This window comes from Streptopelia decaocto (assembly GCF_964273445.1).
Source record: "Streptopelia decaocto genome assembly, chromosome: 9".
NCBI lineage: Eukaryota > Metazoa > Chordata > Aves > Columbiformes > Columbidae > Streptopelia > Streptopelia decaocto.
The window spans coordinates 20,369,013-20,376,992 of NC_138664.1; positions in this window are offsets into that span (position 1 = coordinate 20,369,013).

Genomic DNA, 7,980 nt, shown 5'->3' on the forward strand with positions numbered 1-7,980 from the left:
CTTAGTCTACACACAACTTGTACGTTCTTTTATTACAGATTTTCTTATTTGGTAGTCATTTGCCTGGGTTATTTTGGAGCCCACATTAAGGCTTCCATCTGTATCATGACATAAAATATATTTTGATCAAATAAAGGTCCAGTAGACACCTAAGAATGAAGGAAGATTGAAAGCTCATCCAGTGCAATCCCCCCATGGAGCAGGAACACCCAGATGAGGTTACACAGGAAGGTGTCCAGGCGGGTTGGAATGTCTGCACAGAAGGAGACTCCACAACCCCCCTGGGCAGCCTGGGCCAGGCTCTGCCACCCTCACCCCAAACAAGTTTCTTCTCAGATTTCAGTGGAATCTCCTGTGTTCCAGTTTGCACCCATTGCCCCTTGTCCTGTCCCTGGTTGTCACCAGAAGAGCCTGGCTCCATCCTCCTGACACTCCCCCCTTCCATATTGATCCCCATGAATGAGTCCCCCCTCAGTGTCCTCTTGTCCAGCTCCAGAGCCCCAGCTCCCTCAGCCTTTCCTCACACGGGAGATGCTCCACTCCCTGCAGCATCTTGGTGGCTGCGCTGGACTCTCTCCAGCAGTTCCCTGTCCTGCTGGACTGAGGGGCCACAAGTGGACACAAGATTCCAGACACAGCTCCGGGCACGCAGGGTGTTGGGGACACAAGGGGAGATGGGAGCGCGGAGCCCTCCTGGGTGTCCTGGCAGCAGGACACAGCAGGAAAGCCCTCGGCTTTCACTATGTAAAGACTGGTGGTGAGCGACTTGTGAGGGAAAATAGATTGAGAACCTCAAAATCAGAATAAAATTTCACTGAGACCTTCCAGGTGGAAGTTCTCATGAAACTGTGAGACAAACCTGTGCTCCCCGATACTGTAAAATCAGCAAATTAATAATCTCTTAAAACTACAGTTGGGGGTTTTAAAAAGAGCATATTTGGTACCGGGGGTCTCCCTCCATAGGTCCACCACTGGCCAGTTGGTCATACATATTTATATTGACAGAAAAATTACACATTCATTGCAATTCTTGACAACAATTAACATATTCCACACCTATTCTAGCACAAGGTAACTTTTAGGCAACGCTAAGCAACATTCGCATGTTTCTCACTTACTTCTCAGTTACCATTTGCATGTTTCTCAGTTACCTATTTTAAAAGAATATGTTGTAAATCTATGTCAATTTTAAGAATAAGGTAGGACTACCAAGTACAAAGACTCTATGGTTACAAGGTCTGCTAATACAAAGATTCTATGGCTACAAGGTTGGTTGATCTTTAAGGGTTGCTACCTTAATGTTCTCCTAAACTAGGAGTTCTAGAATTTCTTAAAATACAGCCTAATAATTAAAACTACAGGTGTCACCCCAGCTATGCCAGGTAGCACCTCCGAGCTCCAGCTCTGCCCTCCGGTCAGCACGGATGAAAACACCGTGTTTGTCACCGCGCTGCCCGGCTCAATTCCTTTTGTTCTCTGTCAATCGGGCATTTTGCAGGGAGCAGGACTAGATGAGGGAATTGTTTGGTCCCAGGATGAACTGGGGCCACTCTGACGTGGTGACATCACCCACTGCGGGGTGAAGATGCCCCGGGAGGGCAGGGGTACTCGGCCTGGTGGTATGTAGTATGGGTGTGACAAGACATGCTCCTCTCTTTAGTGACCAGTGACAGACCCCAGGCAATGGCAGAAGATGTGCCAGGGAGGGTCAGTGGGACATGAGGAAAAGGTTCTTCACCCAGAGGTGCTGGACACTGAACAGGCTCCCCAGGGAGGTGTCACAGCCCCAACCTGACAGTGTTCAAGAAGAGACTGGACACCGTCCTCAGACACACGGGGTGACCTGTGGGGTGTCCTGTGCAGGGAGAGGAGATGACTCACTGATCCTTGTGGGTCCTTTCCAACTCAGGACATTCTATGAGATCTATGAGCTCTCTGGAGCAGCAGTCACCACGGCTTTGAGTCTGGGCAGCAGCCGCACAGCGCGATCCTGCTGCCTGCTCCAATACAAATACCCCGTGAAACAGGCAGAAAATTAGAAACCGCATCTAAAAGGGTGTTTGTTTTCTGCCAGAGCATGGGAAGCACAACGATGTCCGCAGCAACAGGAGTTTAAGCTCAGGGTGATGCAGGCAGGTTCCCTCGGGGATCCAAGCAGGTTAAGTGTCAGATGTCCCGGGTAGATGTCTCTAGAAACCTCGCTGGGTACCAGTCCACACCTTCAGACAGACAAACAGCTCCGAGAATCAGCTCTGAGTGTTTCGTGACAGCTTCCAGCGAACTGCCCGCTGTCCTCCCCTCACAGTCACTGTGCAGAGCTGTCCCTGTCACACCGCTGGGGACAACCTCTGGTCCCTGTCACACCGCTGGGGACACCCCATTGTCCCCAGGCTCTGCTGTGCCGGGGTCAGGAGGGGTGAAGGGGGGTGTGTGCTGGGCATGCACATTGCCTCACCACAAGCTACCTCATCAATAAAGCCAGTTCCCTAATTACCCTGCTTATTTGTAACAGCGAAGGCCCTGGCATTAATCACCCTGCCCTACATGTCTATAAATAGCCCCGGCTTTGTTCGGCTCGGAACTGACCAGCTGGGTGTTTGTTTGCCAGGCTGGTCGCCCGTGACAAACCTACTTGGTTGGTGGCCCCAGGTCCTCGCCCTGTGTTTTGTCCCATGGAGGGGCCGTGTGTCATCCGGGACTCTGTGCTGGCACTGCGGGTGACATGCACAGCTCCTCACCAACACATTTAAACCATTTCCCTTTCTCCTATAGCCCCAGTAACAAACATTTATATACAGCGATGGGATCCTCCCGATGCCATCCTGCAGACATGGGAAGATGGTTTCCCTCCTAGAGCCCCAGCCTTATCTTTGCCCATGGCAAGAGCGGGATCAGCACTTGGCTGCTGGTTACTCCTTACTTAAAACACTAACAGTGCTCAAAAACACTCTGGTATGAAATTTTAGCCATGCCTTTTGCAAAAGGTCTTCCTTTCGTTATGGACTTTCCATATGGAGCCCTGGGTACCCATGGGCTCATTGCAGATGGTTGACAAAAGGTACTTGAGAAAAAGCAGGGCTGCTGCCTTCAGCTCATCCCGCGGGGATCTGCGCTGCCCCTGGGAATTTTAGGACTCTGGCTCCTGAGCGAAGCTGAGAACCGCTCTTCTACCCACTCTGAGAAATTATTTAGATCTCCATAGGCACCTGGCGCTTTTTCATTTTATTCTTGCACAAGCTTAATTACCCAAGTGATTCTAGTCACTGTTCACGCTGAAGCTGACAAGAATAAAATATCGCCTTGCGATCGCCTTGCTCTGCGAAGTTAAGCACCCACTTACAAGGTTTACGGGAGCAGGGCCTCTGCGCAGGAGGAGTTTGTCACCGCGCATCCATGAGCTCTGACAAATCCAGCTCAGCCCCACAGCCGTACCTGAGACCTGGGGGTTTGGGGTGAACCTCCCCCCAGCCTGACCTCCCTCCTGCTCTGTGGCTCCTTGAGGCAGGTGGGATCTCCAGAAAAAGTCCTTCAGGTTCACGGAGATCCTGCACCGGGACATTTCTGGGTGCCCTGGGTTTGATTTTGGCTGCCTGCCCACCCATTAACAACCTCGACCACGGGCATGGGCTGAGATGCTCCTCAAGATCACCACTGTCTGTTCAGCCACCCCAAAGCTGTGTGAGTTGGAGATGATCCAGAGGAAAAAAAAGCTTTGCAAATAATACCAATAGTGCACGTACCACCAGGCCGAGCTCAAGTCAGAAACTCAAATCTTTCAGACTGATTAACACATCTCTCCTCAAGCTTTTTGCTTTAAACTCCGCTTCTAAGTTCATAATTGTAGAAAATATTCATTCTCACTGCTTGCTAGCTCTGAATCTCCCAGGCCTATGTGTGCTCTCCCACGGGTCCCTTCTGCCCAACTGTGCTGAGAAATCCATTTACCACGTGCATCTGCTAAATGTTCCGATGGCAGCACCCAGCGTGACACGCGGTGGTCAAGGTGGAAACGTGGAGATCTGAAAAGCACCAGGATATGTGTTTGTGGCTCCGAAAGCAGCGTGCTGTTAAACAGCATGTGTCAGCCCCCGAAAGCAGGGATGCTCCTCATGGGCTCAGTTGTTAGAGACAGATCTGGCTGGTGAAAATCCCCTGGACCTGGATTTAGGGCCATCTCCCATTTAGGATCTTCTTTGTGCACCTGCTAAAGCTCCTGCAATAATCTCTCCTGGCTTTTGCTGGGTGTTTAAATGCGAGCCCAAAGCCACACCACCAGCAGGTCCTAGGAGCCGGGTTCATGCAGGAGCGAGTGTGCTCAGACTGCATTTGGCTCAAAGAGCAAAGTGAACAGAAAACTAAAACTCTGTGAAGGTTTCCACGAGTGGCTCCTTCCATTTCCCTCTCACCGGTTCGTGTCTCTCACCAGTGCAGAAATCTGTATGCAAAACACCCTCCTGATTAAATGCAGACACAGCCAACGTTACAGGGAATTAGGCAGCATAATAAATGAGTTTATACCTTAAAAAAATGCGGTGGAACAAGGAACTGGGCTGACAGCTCAAAGGCCGCCCTCATGCCCCAAAGGTGAACAAACCAGAAAGACCCCCTTGTGACACCGGCCTGATTTTGTAACAATTTCTGACAGAATAATGAATTTGGATTTCCACCACATTCATTGTTGGTAGCAAGCAGGTAATCCAGCAGAGCCCCGGTGCAGCACCGCTTTCTGCGATTTTTCACAAGTGGGTCTTCTGAAGAGCATCAGCAGCTTCAGGCCACTGCTGCTCCACGCAGGACAGCACATAAGCCGGCTTCTTGCAGCCAAACTCCAAAGTTAAGCACGCGCTTAAGCCGTTTTCTTCCGTAAAGATGCATTCCCGAATCAGGCTTTTAGTCTTGATTAATGCCAGCCAGCTACAGATGAACTCCTCTGAGTCATCCCCTGGAGACATCAGGTCCCCTAAAATAGCAACAACAACAGAAACCATAGAAAGGCTCGAATATTTCGACTGAAAGCCACGGACACAACGCTTTACATAAGCGTGGGGGACACGCCGCCCTCCCCACACTGAAATAAGGATTTGCTTCAGCCCAGGGCACTTTTGCGTTTCGGTCTCACGCTCCGGGAAGCGCAGCCCTGCCAGTGCTGCTGACGTCGCCTGATGCAACACAGCAAACCGTGTCTTTTTCCTCTTTATTTTTCTTTCTATGCAATTTTAATACAGCGAAGCTACTTGAGGAGAAGTCCAGAGATACTGGAATCATTTGATGCTGTCAGAAAAGCAGAGCTTTACATGGGGAAAGGCAATAAGCCCTGCTCAAGACCACAGAGGCTTTGCATAAACTGGCAGCAGCCTTGAGGCAAGTGGAGGAAGACGTGAACACCAAAAACTACAGAAGTCAACACAGGCTGGAATACGGGTGTCCTTCTCCATGTCCCCTCTTGCTGTGTGATGTGGACAAAGATGAGCCAACATCCTGGAGAAATGGTGCTGGAGTCACAAGGAAGCAGCCTGGCCTGTGCTATTGTGCTGAACTGGGGTCCTGCCACCCTTCTGTAGGGAAAATAAGGGACAAGTGAGGATTGTCAGCAGCCTGAGGCCACCAAAAGGCTTTAATTGCCCCAATCAGCCTCATTTGGGACCTCTACCCATGACCCATTGCTCTAGGAGCTCTATTTAAGCTGAGGTCTGGGAGACCACTTATTTTCTGTTTCCCAAATTGATCTTGGGCTAGACCTGGTGCCTTGTATTTGCCTGGTGACACTTGGCTTGTTGATGGTCCCTGTTGCTACCATGCTCTGCTTGCCTGGCCGTGGGGCTGTGCCTAACTGGTAAGGTTGTTTCCTGGTCTAAGGCATGCTGTGCCTAAGTCTTGGCCCTCCTTTCTTTAGATGGATGGGTGGTCCTTACTGCTCCACAGGGTTGTGGGCTCCATTCCTGGGTGTGATCCTTAGCCCCCTCCCTGCCCTCCCACACCTGAGGTCCTCTATCTTTTTTCACTAACTGAATGAAGTTCCAACAATCCCATTTATGCCCAAACTTAACTGTGATCTCCTCCTGCTGCCCAGCATTCCCATGATTTCTCCACCTCCACAACACCTCCAAAACCTTCATTGGTATCTCCTAGGCTTCCTCATTCCCAGCGAGCACCTTTTTCCATCCCTCAAAAACCTTCCTCTCCACTGAAACTCCCCCATGTCCTCCCAGCTCTTCCTTTCACTATCATTCCCCAGCTTTGTGCTGGTGCTTTTGGAACCTTTAACAGCAAGCTCCTTGAGTGTTTTTCTGCCAAATGCCTTTTTTTCCTGTTGCCCCTGGCTCTCCCTGTGCAGCTCATCTGAGGGAAACCTCTTAAATCCCTACCAGACCTTCCCATGTTTGTGTCCTGCTCAGTGGCTTTCCATCCTGAGAGAGCGTGATGGGGCCATCTCCCTTGTCATGCTTTCTCCCATGGTGGGTGTTTAATTTCTTGCTTGCTCCCCTATGTCTGTGGCTTGTGTCCCAGCACTCCTGAGAGCTTGGAGTTTTCTGGTGGCTTCATTTCTTGCTCCAGAAGGCTGGGACAACATTTTGTTAATAATGTGATGGAGTTAGTTCCTGTGTAGGAGCCAATAGAGCCGAGCTGGCAATTCGGTGGGTAAAACCTGGGCTTAAGCGTCTTTATTTGACTTGGGGACTGCTGAGGAATGCAGAGGTGGGGTAGAGGAGGAGGCAAAATAAAGAGTACATCTGAGGCTGAAGGTTTCCTTGCAAAAGCCAAGCCCTGTGTGGAGAACATCTCCACAACACCTCAGCGTGAGGGATAAAGCCTTTTTTCTATACAACTCAACATTTCACCTGCTGGCTATAGAATATCCCTGGAAACCCAGGCTGATTTATATCCAGCATTATTCATGAAAATGCATGGTATCAACAAAAGATGCCAAAACCCAAGCTGGATCCAAAGCATGTGCATGTTCAGTCACACATCTGGGAAGTGGTGCAGGTGAAATATGTGGTTTAAATCATTAATCTTCTCCTCAAACCCCACACTAGGCTGCTGAGGCTCGCCTGGGGGCACAGAGCAAGGTGGAGGGGCTCTGAATTTTGATGGCTGGGGGGAGATGTCACAGAATCCCAGAATGTGAGGGGTTGGAAGGGCCCTGGAAAGATCATCCAGTGCAATCCCCCCATGGAGCAGGAACACCCAGATGAGGTTACACAGGAAGGTGTCCAGGTGGGTTGGAATGTCTGCACAGAAGGAGACTCCACAACCTCCCTGGGCAGCCTGGGCCAGGCTCTGCCACCCTCACCCCAAACAAGTTGCTTCTCAGATTTAAGTGGAACCTCCTGTGTTCCAGTTTGCACCCATTGCCCCTTGTCCTGTCACTGGTTGTCACCAGAAGAGCCTGGCTCCATCCTCCTGACACTCCCCCTTCCATATAGATCCCCATGAATGAGTCCCCCCTCAGTGTCCTCTTGTCCAGCTCCAGAGCCCCAGCTCCCTCAGCCTTTCCTCACACGGGAGATGCTCCACTCCCTTCAGCATCTTGGTGGCTGCGCTGGACTCTCTCCAGCAGTTCCCTGTCCTGCTGGAACTGAGGGGCCACAGCTGGACACAAGATTCCAGGTGTGGTCTCCCCAGGGCAGAGCAGAGGGGCAGGAGAACCTCTCTGACCTACTGACCACCCCCTTCTAACCCACCCCAGGTCCCATTGGCTTCCTGGCCACAAGGGCCCAGTGCTGGCTCATGGTCACCCTGCTGTCCCCAGGACCCCCAGGTCCCTTTCCCCTGCACTGCTCTCTACTAGGTCATTCCCCAACTTATACTGGAATCCTGGGTAGATGTCGCCCTCCTTGAGGTTTTTGTGCCTTTATTTAAGAGTAAAGAAGCGTTTCCCAGGCAAACCGCCGCCGGCGGGGGCTGTGCGGGCGGCTGTGCCCCGGGGCGGGCGGGCCCGGCCCCGCGGGGCCGAGCTGCCATTTCGCGGCGCCGCCC